This window comes from Mytilus galloprovincialis, chromosome 2 (genome assembly GCF_965363235.1).
Source record: "Mytilus galloprovincialis chromosome 2, xbMytGall1.hap1.1, whole genome shotgun sequence".
Classification (NCBI taxonomy): domain Eukaryota; kingdom Metazoa; phylum Mollusca; class Bivalvia; order Mytilida; family Mytilidae; genus Mytilus; species Mytilus galloprovincialis.
In genome coordinates this window covers 11,377,511-11,398,541 of record NC_134839.1, presented here as the reverse complement: position 1 = coordinate 11,398,541, position 21,031 = coordinate 11,377,511, and the positions used below count along the sequence as shown (strand labels likewise).

At 32.8% G+C, this 21,031-nt stretch overlaps 2 long non-coding RNA genes across 3 annotated transcripts; both read right to left on the bottom strand.

Annotated features, from left to right (window-relative positions):
• Positions 1 to 6,555: 6,555 nt before the first annotated feature.
• Positions 6,556 to 14,787, bottom strand: LOC143062886 (uncharacterized). The gene is made up of 6 exons (XR_012974878.1): positions 14,770 to 14,787; positions 13,260 to 13,447; positions 11,808 to 11,899; positions 8,550 to 8,786; positions 7,912 to 7,965; positions 6,556 to 7,588 (listed from the first exon to the last, which is right to left on the bottom strand). It is a non-coding gene; the product is annotated as an uncharacterized LOC143062886 (long non-coding RNA).
• Positions 14,788 to 14,794: 7 nt separating this feature from the next.
• On the bottom strand, positions 14,795 to 16,757 carry LOC143062885 (uncharacterized). 2 transcript variants are annotated; one of them, XR_012974876.1, is made up of 3 exons: positions 16,445 to 16,757; positions 15,909 to 16,182; positions 14,795 to 15,093 (listed from the first exon to the last, which is right to left on the bottom strand). It is a non-coding gene; the product is annotated as an uncharacterized LOC143062885 (long non-coding RNA). The 2 variants fall into 2 exon arrangements; XR_012974877.1 differs by lacking the exon at positions 14,795 to 15,093 and adding an exon at positions 15,261 to 15,321.
• Between the last annotated feature and the right edge of the window lie 4,274 nt (positions 16,758 to 21,031).

The following is a 21,031-nucleotide window of genomic DNA, read 5'->3' as shown; positions in this document are numbered from 1 at the left end:
GGAGAAAAAAATAATCCAAACAACAACCCATTACATGTATATGATTTTACTGATAAAACTGCAACGATTGTTATATATATTGACAGGTTTATGTTCGTGCGCACCTAATGAAGTAAAAATTAAGTAAAAAAAAAAGGTATCTTTGATGAGCTTCATGTGCTGTGGACGGATGAAGTTATAAAGTTATATTTTCATTCACTAGAACTAGGTGTAAACTACTGCTGGTAAACCTTAAGCCCAGGGTTGTCATCAGCTCAGTAATAAGTGATTCGGTACGATAGCATAGTGATCTAAAGGATCCACGATAATAAATGCAGAAGTTATTCATAAACCATCTTCATCAGGAAAATATGACTAAAGATAAATTTGGCTATTTTTTCTTTTTTCATTTCCATCATATAGCCTCTGTCGTGTCTACGTATTTTCAAATCATTGGCTATGGGACGTTTGGGTTTCACAGTTGCTCCTGCAAAGGATTCCAAAGAGCACTTCGAACGAATTAAATGTGTGTCATTTCATCAAAAGCATGTTTTTGGTAAACAATATTATTTCCATGAGTTATGTTAATGTGTAAAATTGAGAATGGGGTCACCAATGGGTCTTTAATGCAGCGAGAAAATCCAGAAGCCGGAGGTGGACCTCAGCTGGCCCCTAAATAAACAAGACTAACAATGGCCAGATCTTAATGGTTACTAATAGTACTAATATTACTACTTTACCAATTGAAACTCCGCAAGAAGTAAAGTAAATGAGAGAAAACACTATTTTTCGATAAAAAGCGGTGATTATATAGATACTTATTTTTTTAGTCAATATAATAACAATAAAATAATTTATCAACTTGTTTGAAATACATGCATGGTTGAATGTTTTGTCAATTTAAACAGATCTTCGTTTAAAATCTTTGTACATTTTTGTTTTGTGTTATTTACAAAATAGTAAATTGAAGATGTGTAAAAAGTATATTACCGTCATTACGTTTATGTCATCAATGTTATTAGGATTTAAGATAATGAATAATCATAATAACTTATTTAACAAATGCATAATTATTGACAAAAAGAAGGAAAATAACACAAATAACGAGCCCCAAGGAAGTTTCAAATCAGACAGTTCCTTATCAAATGGCAAAGTCAAAGCTCAAATACATCAAAAGCATTGGGAGAACAATTGGAATATTCCTAACTTGGAACAAGCTAGCGTATTGTTATGCGTTTACTTTTCTACATTGGCTAGAGGTATAGGGGGAGGGTTGAGATCTCACAAACATGTTTAACCCCGCCGCATTTTTGCGCCTGTCCCAAGTCAAGAGCCTCTGGCCTTTGTTAGTCTTATATTATTTTAATTTTAGTTTCTTGTGTACAATTTGGAAATTAGTATGGCGTTCATTATAACTGAACTAGTATATATTTGTTTAGGGGCCAGCTGCAAGACGCCTCCGGGTGCGGGAATTTCTCGCTACATAGAAGACCTGTTGGTGTCCTTCTGCTGTTGTTTTTTTCTATGGTCGGGTTGTTGTCTCTTTGGCACATTCCCAATTTCCATTCTCAATTTTAGTCTTATGTAGATGTTTGATCTGCAAATTAGCGTTTAGTATTTTTTGTTTTTTTTCCATGCTTTTGAGACATCATAGCAACACCGCCTACTCTGTTTCTAGCGCACTAGACCTCTCGATCGACTAGGTTATACAAAAATATAGCTTTCGTTGGTCGTGTAATGACTTTCTTCGTCGGCTTTATCGAGGGTTATAATACAGTTCTAGTACTACATAATGTATAGTGGCCAATGGATGGTGTAATTAAACTCATCATAGATACCAGGACTGAAATTTCGTATTTGCGATAGACGTAACTTCCAGATCCGGTAATGTCTGTCGAGAAGGACGATAATGTTACTTACCATACCGTCACATCAATTTTGTTTATATATTGGAAACTAACTGATACCTCGATCTTTTGTCTATGCATGTTTACAAACCTAAACATTCAAACCGGTTTTATTTTGTACCAAGTCTGTGAAAAGTATCTGCAAACATATTTTACAGTAAATGTATACAAGAAAAAGGAAGAACCTTTCATTTCAATACTTATATTTGTACTTTTGAAACTTACATGTGTGTAATAAATTATACAAAGTATCAAAATTCCAGCTTTCCACATTTTCACCTGACCAGATTTACTTAAATGAACTTATTTCAACACGTCTTTTACTGAATAAAAATATTCAGGTGTGAAACTATTTACATATCATGTATTACAAATTCGTCATCTCATGTTGATGTAACATATTGCGCGAACAATGCATATTGCATAATGACATGCTTACATCATATTACACATGCAAGAAAACAATCATATTTGAAATAGAAGCAAAAAGGAAGAAAATTTCATTTCAATACTTATCTTAGTACTTAAAAACATATACTCTAAGACATAAGCCCGAATTTACAATATATTCCTACAAATTATCACAGCATATTATCAGTAATCTGTTATAGATACGTTATATAATATGTGGTGAAACTTTCTAAATATTTATATGAACAACTTTCCCTACATTTATATGAAAAAAATTTGTTGTTCAACTTTAGTTTTTTATTCCTTGTATTTCTCAAACTAAAAATAAACCATACGATATAAAATGTACGGTCCATTTATTCTAAGTTAACTTTTTATTAACTTATATGACTGTTTATTTTTTAATACGACTGCATTTTTTAAACACTTTTGTTGCCGCGAATTCAGGGAAAACAAAAGAAGTACCATAGAGAATTATCCAAACCTTGACAAAGGATCTAATCTGTATATGTATGTAATAAACTTCACAAGGTATCAAAATCCCAACTTTTCACATTTTCAATTGACCAGGTTTATTTAAGTGAATGATATTTGAACACGTTTTTTATTCAGTCAAAATATTCAAGTGGGAAATAACTTATATAACATGTACACCAAAATTCTAAAGTTGGTGTAACATATTGCGCATAACAATGTTTATCGTATAATGACATGCTTACACATGTTATACATGAACATGAAAGAAAACAATAATATTTTTGATAAACCAGTTGGCCATTGAATTTCAAAACAAAATACAACATATTTGTTTAAAGGGGAGAACCCGGAGGTGCAATAAAAACCAATTAGATGACGAGAGTCAGAAAATTTCATAAACAAAATACAGACAGCAGTCCATAAACAGTTCACAAATGAACTTGTGTGCTTCTGCTCAATGATGCCCAAATTCTTGACGGTAAGCTGGAAGTTGTTGGGTGATGAATATGAAAAAAAACATTACACAGTATAGCTGACTTATATTAACCCTGAAACCAAATTTCAGAAATCCTTGTAATGCAGTTCCGGAAAAAATAAGACGAACATTTTCAACTTGGATGTCATGTGTAAAATGACGCAAGTGTTCGATAAACAAGAAGCTGTTGAGTGATGAATCTGAAAACGCATCGCACGGTATATCGGACTTATAAAAACATTGAAATCCATTTTTAAGAAACCTTGTTATATCGTTCCGGAGTAAAAATGTGACGTTAGATATGTATGGGGTGGACAGACGGACGGGCGGACGGATGGATAGGCACATGGATGGACGGATGGACGGACAGACAGAGGTTAACAGTATTAACCCACTTTTTTAAACACCCATAGTAACAAGATAGTTACATATTGAAGACAAAACTGATTTTGAAAATTCGACAAATACAACACTCAAAGCCATTATAAAGCATAAGGACCAAAGACCCCTTTTAAACGACAAAAATGTGAAGCGAATGAATTGAATTTGAACAGAGCACTATAGCTATTCTATGAGTTAAGTTGCCTGTAAAATAACAAGCTATCCAAGTACTATAAGTTGCAGGTTTGGTCAAACTTATTTCTCAAATGTTTTAGAACAGTATTGTCAATTGAAACAAGTGTAAAAAGTAAATTCACAAAAATACTGAACTCCGACGAAGTTCAAAATAGAAAGTCCCAAATCAAATGGCAAAATCAAAAGCTCAAACAAATCAAACAAATCAAACAAATGTATAACAATTGTCATATTCATGACTTGATACAGATATTTCCATCTGTAGAAAATGGAGGATTGATCCTAGTTTTATAGCTAGCTTGACATCTCACTTGTATGACAGTCGCATATAATTCCGTTATATAGACAACGGAAAAAACGCATGTATGAATTCAGGGTTTCATCTTTTGTAAAAGCAGTTGGGGTTTATGCTAATTAAGTTTCCAATTGAATTTTCAATACCTGTTTTCTAAAAAAAAAGTAATTAATCTAATGTGATTTACCCACACCAGCGGTGTTACTTGAGGTTTTTTCTGCGGGTGCACAATCATGTTTTTCTTGGGGATAGGTGAACAGCAACGTTTTGATCTTCAAAAATATATGTAGCATGCATTGACCTATGAAGTTTTTGAATACGAATTTATAGCAAACGCCTCAAAGTCTTAACTCATTCGTTTCATCTCTAGCATCCTTGCTTTAAATTTAGAAATTAAGAGCAAAGACTGGTCGGCTGCAAATCAGAATAATATGTTTGGGTAGGATAAAATGTCTACTTGCTGTCCATTACCTTGTGAACTAACTAGTTAGCAATACGGATAAGCGCGTTGGGAAGAAAGGGGTCATTTTCTCATTGACATGTTTTCGTCCTGATAATGCCTTCAATTTGACACTGGACGGTAAAAAAATAATCCAAACTTTTCATCGTACTGATACTATACATTCAATTATCCTGGAATAGTATACCTAAAAAAGTATCGAAACCACTGAAAGCTTTCCGAAGGGAATTTTATAAACGCTTCTATTGAATTATTAAACAACACTATCAACAGGTATCGCAAAGCAACTGTTTTTACACTAATGTGGCCGGTTATCAGGGTTTCATATAATTATAAAGCATATTTACTAAGAATGTAATTATTGTAATTATTTTGCGGTATCCAAAAAACATTAAATTTTACATATTTGGTCTTGACAACTACTGTTATAATGTTTGTTTCTGAAATTTCTTATTGACAATATATTTGTTGAATTTGGAGTTAAAGTTTTCAACAAATTGTCGGCATTCTTTTGGTAAAGAACTATTCGCCCCTCTTTGTAGACCTTTTCGTATTTCGAATAATTCATACTTTTGCAAACAGTAAATTTATAAAAATGACCATATAATTGATATTCATGTCAACGCCGAAGAGCTGACTACTGGGCTGGTGATACTCTCGGGGACCAAACGTCCACCAGCAGTGGCATCGACCCAGTGGTGTAAATAGTTATCAAATGTACCAGGCTTCTAATTTAATACGCCAGACGCGCGTTTCATCTACATACACTATCACTCAGATAAAAATGTTTAGAAAGCTAAACTATTACAAAGCTGAAGAGCATTGAGGACCCAAAATTCGAAATTTAAACTTTACCTGCATATGGGATATACAGTTACAAACTCATCGGTATTCAAGAGCTTGCAGCTGCTTCTCAGACTTTTGTAAACGGTACCAGTGTCTGGGAAGAAATTAAAAGAACCAAGGGTGTGTTAAAGAACGTCTCGTCCTTTTTCTACAATAGTTCGTCGGAAGATACCAAGACCTGGTAGATGAATATTCCGTATCAACTTCAAAATTATTAAACGAACGTCTTGAAGTATATAGTCTAGGTACTGCCGTTGGTTTTTTTATCTTAATAATGTGTTAAATTACTCTTTTATTTGTCTTTGTAAATATTAATAATACCTGTTTAGTCTATTATTGGTAATTATCATTTGACGTAGCTTGGTTCTTACCTATAAAACCAGGTGTAATCCACCTTTATCTACTTCAAAAAGACGATGTTCAAAGTCAGAAATATGACAATTGTTATCCATTCGTTTGACGTGTTTATGCTTTTGATTTTGCCATTTGCTTAGGGACGGCCGTTTTCAATTTTCCTCTGAGTTCAGTATTTTTGTTATTTTATTTTCTGCTCACCTGGCCTAGCAGATCAATAGTGGTTTATCGTCAATTTGAATGCAATATAGTGTCATACCATAATTTTTTATATTAATACCAGACTGACTTCATATATGGGCTTTTTCAGAAAATGAAAAGAAGCTCGCGTTATCCTTTCACTTCAGGTTCGCTAAGGAGAAGAACATGTCTCCTCAAAAAGCATTTCCATGTTTGAAGATTACTTTGAAGACATACCCCATGGAAATGAAATTTACAAAAAGGTTCACAGTTTCAGTTACCATATGTATCTGTCTCATATCTTGGCCTATCTAGAACTTGACAATGAGGGTAGGTAGACGCTCATCAGTTATAGTATGATAAGCTTTCATTCTTTTTATCAGTATTGTTGCATAAATTTCTACAAGTGTGTGGGTTGTTGAAGCTGTTTTTCTTTTGTCATGTTATAAGTTTTACCTTACATCTTCATATCACAATGTATTTTTTTTTTCAATCTAGGAATGGATCATATATATGAATTATATGTGCAATCTGCAACTACAGCTGGAAATTCTTATTACTGGAACGAGAAATTGGGATAATTAATTACACACAATTCTTTTTTAACAATTTATTTGGAATCGATTTTGGCTTTTATATTCGGCTAATTTGTACCATGAGAACAATGGAGGATGTTACATAACAGAGCCGACTGAATCATTATTTTCCAAAAGAATTGTCAACCTGAAAGGGGCCATCGACACAAGTGTTGGTAGCCCCATCAAAGTAGTAACTATTAGCTGGACATGATTTTAAGTATTGGTATCCAGACAAATCACACTGAATGTACTGATGACGATTGCCAGTTACCGGAAACAGGAACTCTCCTGCAATAAGGTGGTTGGATGTACATGGTGCTACCATCGCTTTGCAATGTGCACAAAAGGTGTATGTTGTGTAGGTAGTTCCAGTTGCACCTCCATTTCCGGGTATGATTGCAATCGGCTTTTGGGATGTTGGATGAGCATGTATGTCTGGGCACACCATCATTGGGTCATGCGTAGGCGGTGTATATGAATTCCTTGGAACGCACTTTCTTACAATTGGACTAAAGACGAAATTTAACTGACATGTCATTAGGAAAGATTGGTGCCAAAGATCACATTGAATGTACTTTTGTGAATCGCAATCATAAGGGTAAAAAAGAGGATCGTCTACTTTATATGTTCTACAAGGATTTTTAGAGATTAGCTGAAAGCCACACGTTACACACGTTAACTCGTGCTGATCCCATTCTTCATCATGGGGACAGCTCATAATCCAGGCTTTTCCCCAGACATCGCAGTGAATAAATTTTGTAACATCGGTCGGGTATGTAAAGAAAAAATGATCATTCAATATGTTCTCCAAAGAACAAGGATTTACCAACCCAGTTAGTGGTACAGTTAAATTTTGGCAACTAGATCCTTCTCCACAGCACTGTTTGCACTCTTGGTAATAAGACTGGTTTTGTGGACAATGCACAACATACTTTTGCAGTTTTTGGTCGCACATTAAATATTTCAGTTTCGAAAATGGATGCTCAAATTTTGTATGGCCGTTTTTTAAGTTCTCTACGGTACATACGTCTGGGAAAAGGTTCCACTTCTCTGAAAATAGAACCAAATAAATTGTTTTAAGTTGTATAATACTGAATTGAATAACAGAACCGCTAAAGGCATATACCGATTAAATTTTGAAATTAGTTAAATCAAAAGCATACATGCTGACCCTTACTGACTTCGTATAACCTATTTAAATAACTTTTATTATGAGAGCTGTTATATTACATTCAGGTGAATATTCCAAAACCTTGAAACTTCTATCTATTTATTGTGAACATAATAAAAGAAAAATGTACTTAATTCAAAGCTTCTTGTTCTATGTAAAGATAAGATTTTTTTTTATTTAAGACTTGAAAAATATTTTCTACCTTCACAATTGTCTGGACAAGGACTTTTGACTCCATTCTGATAACATTTTATATCTGTAAAAATATAGCTAATTAATAATTAATGAGAATACACTCAGGCGTGTTATCAATCAAAATTAGATATAAAAAAACACAAGAAAACTAGTCCAGCTTGTCTTCTAAGTGTCGAAATACTTGATATGAACATATCAACAAAGCGTCTTCTTTAATGCAGGACCCAACTGTGTCTCTTATCCCGTCGAATATGTTCGTATTCCTCCGACGTAGAATTAGAACTGGTGTTTTGTCATATTTAACTGCCAGCTGTTTAATTCGAGTGTCGCTAATTATTCTATACATAGACGAAACCAACTGCACATTTTGCGTATCATATTATTAACCTGATATCTTTGATTAGTGTGTTTATATGCAAGCGTCATGGATCTATCCAAATACTTAGACTTTTGCTAACTAAAATTATAGGCCGCCAAAAATATAGACAATTTTGCTAAAAAATGCATTAAATGACGAAACATATACACACAAAGCTGGTACCGTATAAAAATGTGTGTGGCATTGTCTCTATTGTCATATAATAATAAATATAATGTCTGAAAGTCACCTCAATACAATGAATTTCGAAGCAGCAAGTAACTTACTATGACTTTGATGGTCTCCATCCTTTGGATTCATACAAACTCACAACTTCCACTTCCGCCAGAACTTTTTAGAGCATCTACTATGTTAATGTACAGTAAATGTTCAGTGGAGGTATTTACAAACATCACACCTGGGGTTTCAGAGGATACAGTAGTAGTTTGTTCGTAAAACGATTGGGTTGGATACGGGTTGTTTAAGGCAGTGTATATATTGACAAGTCCACAAGTGACGTTGATCTGTAATGCGAAACATTATTATAGCACAACACTCAAACAAAAATGATAATTATTAGAAGTATATAACTGGGACTATAATTAACTTTTAACGTTATTAATTTGCCTGAGTTAATTACCTTTCAAGATTTTTTTTATAAAGGTCGTCACAGCTAACATGAACGCTTTTTGCATCAAGGGATCAAAGTAGGAAAGTTTCAGCCCTTTGAATGTTTAACATACGCCATCATTGTTTGGTCGACTGTTACAGGATAATTCTGTCGCATAGGACTTAGGAGATGTTCGAATGTAGGAACTACAATCCCGTTCTCGATTTCTCGATTTTGACTTAACCGGAAGCGACTTGTAATCGGATTGATTTTGCATAGGTTCTACATTATACTTTTTCATCACCTGGAGCAGGAACTGCTTACCTGAGTTATCTACATTTTTTAGTAGGAACTCTACTTGTCCCTGTGTGAAACAACATGATCACGTGTGGCATTACATTAAAATTAATATTTCCAACAGATTGTTAGGTACTAAGGGAACGGTGGAGGTCGGGTACCAATATAGGCAATATAAACGCGTATTTAATTAGTTATCAAAGGTACCAGGATTAAAATTTAGTACGCCAGACGCGCGTTTCGTTTACATAAGACTCATCAGTGACGCTCAAATCAAAATATTTATAAAGCCAAACAAGTACGAAGTTGAAGAGCATTGAGGATCCAAAATTCCAAAAAGTTGTGCCAAATACGGCTAAGGTAATCTTTGCCTGGGATAAGAAAATCCTTAGTTTTTCGAAAAATTCAAAGTTTTGTAAACAGGAAATTTATAAAAATGACCACATTATTGATATTCATGTCAACACCGAAGTGTTGACTACTGGGCTGGTGATACCCTCGGGGATGAAACGTCCACCAGCAGTGGCATCGACCCAGTGGTGTAAATAGTTATCAAATGTACCAGGATTATAATTTAGTACGCAAGACGCGCGTTTCGTCTACATATGACTCATCAGTGACGCTCAAATCAAAATATTTATAAAGCCAAACAAGTACGAAGTTGAAGAGCATTGAGGATCCAAAATTCCAAAAAGTTGTGCCAAATACGGCTAAGTTAAACATCTTTCGAATGAAAAATAAATTGCAAATGGGTAGGTCCTGTCAAATTTCAGGACAAAAAAGATTTTGGACACTTTTCTCTGTTTCTATTTCAGTTGATTCAATTAGTTTGTGTGAAAGATTTTAACTGATTTAGTAATGAAAAATGCCCGATTCAAGCTTAAATATGAAGTGGCCGCATCCGTGTTCATCCTCAACCTTTATATATGTTATGTATCAAAAAATGCAACTTACATTTCAATATTAAGAATGAACACAAATGCGGCCACTTTCATTTAAGACGGAAACCGTCTAAAATTTAACTAAAATGCTAAAATTGTTAAGATTTCAGTAATTTAGCATGACTTAATGATGCTAATACCCGATATATGTGCATTATATTGTCAAAAACAGCCCATATCATATATGGCATATGTATGTAGCAGAAGCATTCTACTTTTCAATAAATAACTAAATGTTTGCATTTTAACAATTTTGTAAAGCTGCTATATTTTGGGGCCAAAAAGGAGTCTTACTAGATCTACTCCTTTGATAAAAAGTAAAATACCAAAAGTATCAAACTCCAGAGGGAAAAAATCGTAAATCTTTTGCGTCTAAAGCTCTTTGTTTGGATTAAACTCCCACTGAATGCACAAACCAAACATTTGAAAACTAGAATGTATAAAAATTTAGAAACATTAAAAGGCAATTTGAAAAAAAACCATAAAAAGAATTGCCAAATTTACCTGTGCTAAACTTGGCTGAGGGTTAGGTTCTTGTTTAGATATAAAATTATCTAAGGCTATTCTTATATAAAATATGTTATAAATCATGTTGTTACCGAAGCAGCAATACTGTCAGAGACTAACATTCCATAAGTTGTGGTATCAACTTAGTGCTAGACTTATTTCGTATGTCTACAACTCTTTTCTTAATTTATTTTCATCAGGAACACTAAAACCCAAATATGTGGCAGCCTAGTAAATGTATGCATAAATATTCCAAAAGGTTAGGAGATAAAAGTCTAAAAGATACATTGTAAACATAGCTAAATTTATCTAAGGTCAACTTTGCATTAGAAAGTAAGAACCCTATTTTCATTGTATTTTTTTCATTTATCAGTAGTGACTTTTGGAAAATATGTTACTTATCAATTCAATACCGAAGTTACTTACGTTTTAAATTGCTTGAATGTCTTAGTAACGTCAACTGAGACTGTTATATCGTTAAATATTATACACTTTTCTATTTATTGAATACTTATTGATTTCATTGGTCAATGAGAGGTAGTATTTTTCTCTGGCTTTCATCTATAGTGCCCTAAATTCTATAGTTTCTGTTGGATTTTCGAGAAACCCAAATGAGGACTTAATAAGTTTTGTTCAAACTTATGACATGAACGTCTGGTTAAACACTATGACATTGGTGAGAGTTCAGAGTCAAACTTATGAAGTCTTGGATAAGCGTATTGACGTTATGAATGCATGATATGCAGATGCACAATGAGCTTATCAGAGTAGAGTAATAAAAAGGTCCAATCAATCTTAATACCGACCTTACTAAGAATCATTTATTGCATGATGATACATATTCTAGTTCTCATCGATCAAGTGTTTTAGAGAACAAGTAATGTAGCTATTTCAGTGCACACAGCACGTTTTCAGATATAAACCAGAATATAACAACAAAAGGCGATGAAATCGATGCGTTTAAAAGGAAAACACTTCTTGTTTAATGTCGGGTTTCTTTTTTTGCAGTGTCAACTTTTAACGTTTAGTTGTCTGTTAGTGTTTTAGTGATGTTTAGTGTATTGTTTTTGCATTGCATCAATATATGGATTGCACTTACAAAAACCTGTAAATTGGACTTTAAAAAGGAAGGACCGATAATACTTATTTAAATGTTTATTTATCCATACTCGATCTTTAAAGTGCCTTACCTCTAATGTTACTCCTTCTACTTTTGTATGATAAGTTAATGTAGGACATTCACCAAGATTGCAGCAAAATAAATTTTCTAAATACGATAAATCTGTAATGATAAAAAATCCTGGTAATTGTTGTTCAATTATTACAGATGATATAATTGAAAAAATATGTGCGAGCATACCCCAAGGAAACAGTAACCCTAACAAAAATTCATCAAATGGTTTAACAATAAATTTGTACCATATATCAAGGCCAAAATTGTCTCGACCATAATGTATTGAACAGAAACCACCAAAGATCTTGGAAGAGATGGAAGGGAACTTAACCAAAACAATCACTGACGGTGTTTATGTATTAGCACGTGAAAATAGGATGGGTTAAACACTTTAAGTATCACATCTTTCCAGTTCATCTCGATTATTTGGATACGTATAATTGCACAGAAGATCGTAAAGTAAAAAGCACTTAGCAGCTAAGCAGCATTATAATATTGAGTTTTTTTTTCGGCAAACAGAAAGACAAAATTAAGCTTTACTAATAGATACCGCATAAAACAAATGCTAGAAACTTACTGAAAGTAATCTCAAAGATTTAGTCTTCTGAGTGCGAAAGGATTATTTCTTGCACTCACACATCTGAAATTGTGTATGTAAAATGTGCATGTTCTCATTTAACCGCGTTAAGATATATAAAAAAAGAGCTGGAACAGTGACGTTTTCGACAAATGCACATTTAAGGCAAGAGCAAATTATTGCTGTTCAAATCTCATAAGTCCATAAGATACTAATCAAGGTTAAAACATAAACTGATGAAATTGCATCAACTTCAAAAGAAGGGAGTTTTGAATAGTCAGCTATTCGTGCATCAACCGGCTTTTCCATCCGAACGCAGTCAAATGTCAAAATCGTAAAAAGAACATCATACAGGTACAGATTAGAGTATTCTTGTAACGTGAATCGAGCTCGTAAGTTGTGACAAAGGGAAATCGTATTGATCGACCAATCGTGAGTGTTACCGGAAAATTAATATAGTGTAGATTTCAGTCATTCTCCCTTAATCAGTTAGTTCATTGTTTGTGTAAGGAGCGCATTCACTGATAATTTGATATAAAAAAAAATCCCTTGAAAAGCCTCTAAATGTGGAGATAAGATTCAGTGTAATGTTTGAATTTATTGAGACGTTGCACGGTTAGGATTTTTAACTTATATATCATATACCGTTCCTCCCCTCAACAAATGGTACACCGTGTTGCTCCATATATTTTTTAATGTTAAAGATATCAATTTATTTAACATTCAAAGATCTCCATATTTTCCACTCTATTCCAAAGAATTTTCAAAGAAAATGTAAATCCAATGTTTTGAAATGAGAGAGAACCATGCACACACTTTAATTACTCACTTATTTGATAAATTGAACTCAACAACTAAAACAGAGTAAGAATATTTCCATAATAGTCTTACCTCCACAAGCACCACTCTTCTGGAAGTTTTCTTTAATGGCTTTTATCTCAGAGTAGCTAGATACGCTAAACACATGAGTACAGTCGGGTTTTGATGCTATGTTGTTTAATGTGTCTTTATTTATATTGCTACCAACGCCTATTGAATATACAGTTATTCCTGCACGATGAGCTCTTTCGGCTGCATGCCTAAGATAACAGACTAAACTCTAATGTTTGACAACACTTCTTAATATGTATAGAAAGCTAGCGTATAACAGCATTGAGGTAATGAAATAGATTAATTCATATGGGATTTCACGCCATTGTAGAACATAACAGGTAAAAACTATTGAAATCCCACTATAGGTTCTTGTGACTATTCTTAATCATGTTTTTCGTAAGTGATTGTATGTGTATTGAAATGTGCTGTCTTTTGGATGTTTTTTATTGACAGCTAATTTAACTGATGATAAAGGATGAAAGGCTCGTTATGTTGTGTATACAGGGGTAAATTACCGTATGAAAACATATAAATCCCTTCTTGTTGTCTGTGGGATATTTTATTATTGACATATAACTACAATATAAATACAAGAACATATTATACCACAGTTTTGATATCTAAAGATCACAAATCTAAAGATACAATATAGAAGGAAAGCGAAATGCTACCTCAGTTGAAATAAAGTACTTTATGGTGTGTGTTTTTGTTGCACTTCAGTGTTTCTATTGTTTTATTGTTTTCCTCTTATAGTTGATGTGTTAAAGTTTGTAACCTAGATTTGTTTTTTCTCAATCGTTCGACCGGTTAACTTGCTTCTAGGAATTGACAATGAGGGTAAATTGAAAACAAAACTTTACGACAAAAGAGATGATTTCAGCTTTCCAATTGTGAACTTTCCATTTCTAAGTAGAAACAGTCCAGCAACACCTGCATACGGGGTATATATCTCCCAATTGATACGATATTCTCATGCTTGCATTTCCTATCATGATTTTCTTGATAGAGGGTTCCTGCTTACAAGGAAGCTATTAAACCAAGAGTTCCAAATGGTGAAGTTGAAATTATCCCTTCGTAAATTTTACGGACGCCATCATTAGTTGGTTGACCGTTATGGAATAACCATTTCCAAATGATATCGGATATGTTCCTTACGTCGTTACTACAATTCCCTTCCCTTTCATGAATGTGACCTACCGAATTAGACTATTTACCGGCTTTGTTATCACATAATCAACACGAAGGGTGACACATGTGGAGCAGGATCTGCTTACCCTTCCGGAGCACCCCTAGTTTTTGGTGGGGTTTGTGTTGTTTTCTATGTTGTATCATGTGTACTATTGTTTGTCTGTTTGTCTTTTTTTCATTTTTAGACATGGCGTTGTCAGTTTATTTTAGTTTGAGTTGTCCCTTTGGTATTTTTCGTCCCTCTTTTATGACTTTTGAACAGCGGTATACTACTGTTTACTTTAATTATAGTAATCTTTATCTTTCACCTTTACATAATTGTGTTTCATGACAAATATACCTCGTATCTATTTCATCAGTGGAGTGAAAATGATATTTGTAGCCAGATCTATCGCTTCACTGGTAGCGGTTGAACCACCAACGAACGGTATTGCTGATATGGCGTTTTCCAAGTCGACTTTATTATTATATCTATTGAGATAAAACTCAGTTTTAGCATGGTTTGCATAAGACACCACAGCTACCCTGGTCTTATTTGGTGATAAGTCAAAAGAACTAACAACGTTTCTTACAAAGATTTTTGCACGTGCAAAGTCGTCAGTTGATAGACTGTTAGAACGATTAATGATAAAAACCAAATCCAGTTTTTCATTTTTAAAGCATCCTGAAATGAAAAAGGATCATGTATAACTCTTAGCAGATATAATTATGGATAGATATATCTGCTCTTCATTGTAAAACATATTATTTACTATAAATACAGACAACACAACTGTGATTGTCAATAAAAAAATATTCCTTAATATTCAAACTAATATTTACTTGTTTAATGTGTTCTTTCTGTAATCCATACGATTTTACATTATCAGTAGTTTATACATAATACATGCATCTATAAAATAAAGTGTTTGTGAAATCGTATGTGTATATTAAATCCAGTGGCAAATTAAAAGCAGATAGAGGCAAGAAACATGCTTAAGTGACTATTAACACTGCTTTGTCTAGAACTTAACGCTGAATTTTTAATGAGTTTGTTCACAAGTTAACCGTCCACAAGAAGACGTGTCACCCTACCCGTCACAATATTATGATTCCACCCGGAGAAGCATCAAATACGCATCTTCAAGTTTGGTTTGACTCGACAGTGGTCAAAACCATTACCTCCTGTGACTTCTACGAGACCATCGAGGCGGTTAGACTGCATTGGATGTATATAATGTCTTTAGAAATATACCGATGATAAAATTTCATGAATCGATTACGCATAATGTATTTATGTATATATTCAGGATTTCTGAACTCACAATCTGAACTATTGGAACAAATCTGTTTTCTGATAATAATTCTAAACCCAATTTTGATATCACAAAATCACTTTTATTACGGGGAAATAACTTGAACGCAGTGTTGAATAGCTAAATAGCAAATGAATAGTTGTTTGAGCAACAAACTTATCAATTGAATGAATGAATTTGATACCTTGATCGAGAATGCTTGCTTCATTTGTGAAATTGTTCCCAGCTTTATTTACAAAGTGGAGTTCGTAAAAATGAGCTTGATCTTCTATTCGCCATTCAGTTCCTCCATGAAGTATTATATAAAGAGCTGCTGATATTCCAGAATACAATGGCTTTCGTAGATCAGACCATGTGACTGTACTCCAATCTATCCCGAATTGGTTTCTTATTATGTTGTATTCATTTGTTAGTCGCCCTGCATTGCTGTGGGTTTCGTCAAACATGTTCTTATCAATCTTTAAATGAAAATATACGTTAACGTTATCTATGACATGAATGGCCGTGGATGTTTATATTTAATTAGGGACCAAACCAGTAGATTGTTTGAATTGGTAGCTAAACAATATTCATCATGATTAAAACCATTTCTTCATTTTGTGAACATGTTTATAGACACGTATGTGTAAACTGAGTTGTACACATGTTTGACTATTATACTCTATAGAACTGCTGCATAAAACTTGTTTTGCAGATTCGGAGGATCTCAAATTTACATACCTGCCAAATTCCTCCATGATAACCATCCCGAAATGTTTTAGCATCATATCCGTTATGCGATTGAACATATGCCAACCTGACAAGGAATCTTTTGTCGTCGGCACATAAACAAGACACCTTTATAAGATTAACAACAGCATCCACTACTTCTGATCCAATAGCACCAGGCTGACGGGTTTGGTCGGTTGCATTACAGACGACAGCCAAAAGCGCGAGAAAACAACAGACTTTCAAGGATGTAGACATTGTTACACTTCACTAATAATTGGAATGTCAATAAATCTTCGTGTCACAAAAGGTTATCAAATTTGAACCTTATGTGTAAGCATAATTAAATCTTATTCAACTTTAGATCGAAGATAAGAACAAGGACAAAAACGACTTTTGATAAACTATCTGCACAAAACATCGACTGGTTGTTAGTGTTATTTGTCAAGAATAAATATTGCATTCTAGACGTTTTTCTTCATTTTATTGTGTTTAAGGTGTCTCATTCACATATATTCATCGTATATTGTATTATCTTTAATTCACTCATTACCAAAACAAGGCCAAACCTTTCTCTTTGAGAAAATGCTGATTAAGCTTCGTTGCTTAATAATATCTTAATGTGGTTTCTTAGATTTAGATAATTGGAACGGGTTAAACCGCAGTGGAAAAATTATCCCTCCTTTTAGGTAGAGTTAATGTGGGGCGAACCCGGAATAAATACCCCGCCTTCTATATGTGAACATTAAGTGAAAGCTGGGTCTCCAAATTAATATCAACCATTTGCCGAATTGGAAGATTATTCCTACCAAATATTTTAACAATCTTCAAGTTGGTAAAAACTTTCTTGTCTTTAATATGAATTTAGATAATATTAAATCAATAGATGGACTTTGAAAAATACCCGATTTTTATTAACAAGTAATTTCAAGTTGGATAAAACAGGAGGAGGTTTAGCAACATTTTCTAATTACTTTTCTAATATTAGAAAACAGATTATTTGGGGAAATAAATTATTAAATATCGCAACAAATGCTTGTTTTTCCCGAACTGGGTTAAAAGTGGATTGGGGTATATTAACGACATATTGGGTCGTGAAGGAAATTTATACGAAAGTTAAAAACAAACTGGATTGCAGAGTTTAAGATGTTAAAATTCTGCATCCCAAAAGAATGGATGCAAGTTTAAAAAAAAAGAAAACTTCGTTAAGAGTATAATCAATATATGAAAGGTTAAATTAAGATGGCAAAAAAACCCCAAATTGAAACAAAAAATATCAACAATAAAATACTCTATAAAACTGTAGTAGATAAAAAAATATGCAAAGCCAATCGGTATCAACATTTGGACAAGATATTTAAAATTACATACGTACCACATATGTCATTTGTATACGATTTAATATTTAAAATTTTAATGGAAAATAAAAGAAGAAGAGTATTTGCATTTCTTTATTACATGTTCATTTTTGAAAGATTTTTGGGAGAAAGTACATTATCTTCTAGCAAAAATGTATTTTCAAAACAAGATATTAGCAAAACATATATTGTTTGGATACAAAATATCAGATCATGGGTATAACGGTTTTAATTATTTCTTGACAATTATAGGTTTTTGTATGTACAAGTCGTACTATGTATCCGAGCAAAAACTGAATTGTTTAGATGTGTAACGCTATGTTTATAAAGGAGCTACGAAGATTTATGAATGAGAACAAAACAGTATCTCAAAATGTATTTTTCATAAAGTTAAAACGATTGAAAACGATTGATATGGAAAAAATAATGTTAATATTTTATTATATTCTGTGTATTTTCCTGGATACTCAGAAAGTATTTCACAGGGATACTTTATTGAAGCTTGGACAATGAAGTCAAGTTGTAACAAGCAATTTGAAGAATAAAGAAAAAAAACCCCATTAAAGGGAGTAAATGTGAGGTTGTTGATATATTGACACACGAAGTTTGCTTACGTCATTAGAAATTCCAGTAATCAGATCATGGGAGAAACGCAAGAATCAGTTTTAGCAACAAAAGTTGTGGTGTACCTTGGAACAAAAAGATGAAAATAATTTAGTTGTCTTCATTGGGTAATTTTTCTTCTTCCAATATACCTGATAATCACATCAATTCGACTAAGTTAACATGATGGTATCCAAATTTCACCTATTTTGACAGTTTTTTTACCCTCATTTATTTAGGAACAGACAAGTTTCCTTTCGGTGTTTATTTTGTAGACATATCCCATGCTTTTTACAATAAAGTTTCATTGATTTAATTTATAATTTATTTTGATTCATGGAAAAAAATTGGATTGAAACAATCTCCAAAAACACCAAGATTCTTTATAGAGTTGCACAAAATTAGCATATTCGAAAATGATGTTTTGTGATAATTTGCTCACACTTTTAGGATAATTTGACAAAATTCCATTATTTTCATTCCTTTTTGTGAGAGATAAATGCTTCTGATATATTTTAATTGCTAATTTCAAAAGTCTAATATTTGAAGTGTTAGATGCATTCTCTTCACTAAAGGCTTCATCTGATGATTGTTTTGACCGATTTGCGGATCTATACTAAGTCTTCTGAATTACCGAGGTCCAATTTGTTAGCCAGTATGATGATAAAAAATTTCAATTTGATATAAATAATTTAGGACAATGATGTTGTTTAAAAATTTTCTTAGCCCTTTTGTTTCCCACGTAATTAATGTTACCAATAATTAACAAGTCTACTAAATTCAATCATTGATCAAAAAATATGTTTACAAGCAGTTTTTGTTTGTAGTCAGAAAACCAGAGCGGATTAATTATTAGAGATAATTGATGTGTAAACTTGGCCAATTAACTCATTAACTGAATAAAAGTCTGAAGTACTTTGAGAGGAAGTTTTTGAGTTAGCGACCATGCAATTTACACACCAAAAACCACTAGAAAAAAATATGTTTAATCCTTATGATTCTAAAGGTAGTATGGGTGTTTTTCGCCATCTTGAATTGTGAATAAGAGCGAACCTAAGGTTAGTTTTTCGATCAAGTCAGCTAAATTTGATGAGGAATGCAGATAAACTTTCATTTAAAAGAGCAAATTGATAAGATTTTAACATATAGATGTTAATATTTTTACAAGCATAGATTAATTTCGTTCTGGATTTTTATTATTCTAAAATTTAAGTTTTAAGGGGCGATAACTCGATAAAAGAAAAAGGGTATTTTCTGAAGGAATCTTCATGAAATTTTCTTATCTTATATTGAAACAGAAAATGTATGGTGATCCTATCTTTTCTTTTGATATTCTAAAAGCATTTTTTACAAGATATCCTTTATTTTACAATTCCAGCATTTCGTTTAGCTTCAAATCACATAATGATGTTTTTTTCCTGCATACTCCATACAAAATGTGTCATTTTTTGCACAATCTGTAGCATGAGAAAATGTTCGGTGACCTAAAATTTTTATTACATATATTTTTGAAGATATCACAATATATACTACGTTTTGTCAAAGTATGAACAAATTCTATTATTTCAAATGAATACTCCCATATCATCATAACTCCAACATTTGCAATTTTATGTACATTGTCGACTAATTATCATTAAATGAACAATTGACAGTTTGTAGGTAAGGAGTTAGCAACCATATTGACTTTTTGAAATTCATCAATGTTCGAATAATGCAATAGAATCTTAAATGAAATAACAACTTCTTTAAAAACTTCATTTTAATGAGATGATATTTGAATTTGAAGCGTAGAAGAAACGAAACAATCTTCCCGTTTAGGGTTTTCATTCGTATGTCGTCTAGTTTTCACATGACGTTAATGCGCCAAGCCTACACATGAAATTTATTCAATCGTAAATTTATACATTTTTCCAGGTTAAAATGTATTCTTTATATCATCTAGTTATCGGAATTCCAATGGGTACTAACTGTGCACCACTTATTTCGGACCTGTTTCTGTATATATTTTTTTATGACTAAAATCAGCAAAGACCCTTCGAAACAAAATCTGATTCAAAAATTTAACAAAACTTTTGGATTTGCTAGAACTAACAATGAACACTGCCCTTGCTTCTATCTTGATATTTATATTTTTAGCGGGAAGCTTGATACTTCAATCTGTGGTAAAAGAGATGATTTTTATCATTTCTTACTTTTAATTATCATTTTTTCGATAGTGATATTCCCTTCTCACCATCTTATGGTGTTTATATATCTCAACTTGTTCGATTCGCTCGTGAATATAACAACGTATTTTATTTTAACAAAAGAAATCTCTGTATGACTGAAACAGGGTTTTCAATATCACAAACTAGTCAAACATTTTATGACCGATAAAAGGACATCATTCTTAAATATTAATCAACACGCAGACATCTTATACAATCAGGTATTTCACATCAAATCTTTTTTTCCTAGTCAGGAATATGACAGTTGAGGTCCGTTCATTTGATGTGTTTTACCATTTGATTTTTCAATTTGATTAAAGACTTTCCGTTTTGTATTTTCCTCGGCGTTCAGTATTTTTGTGATTTTACTTTTTATGGCAATATTCTTTACAAAGCACAAATATTTCGGCATTTGCCTCCAAAGCTAA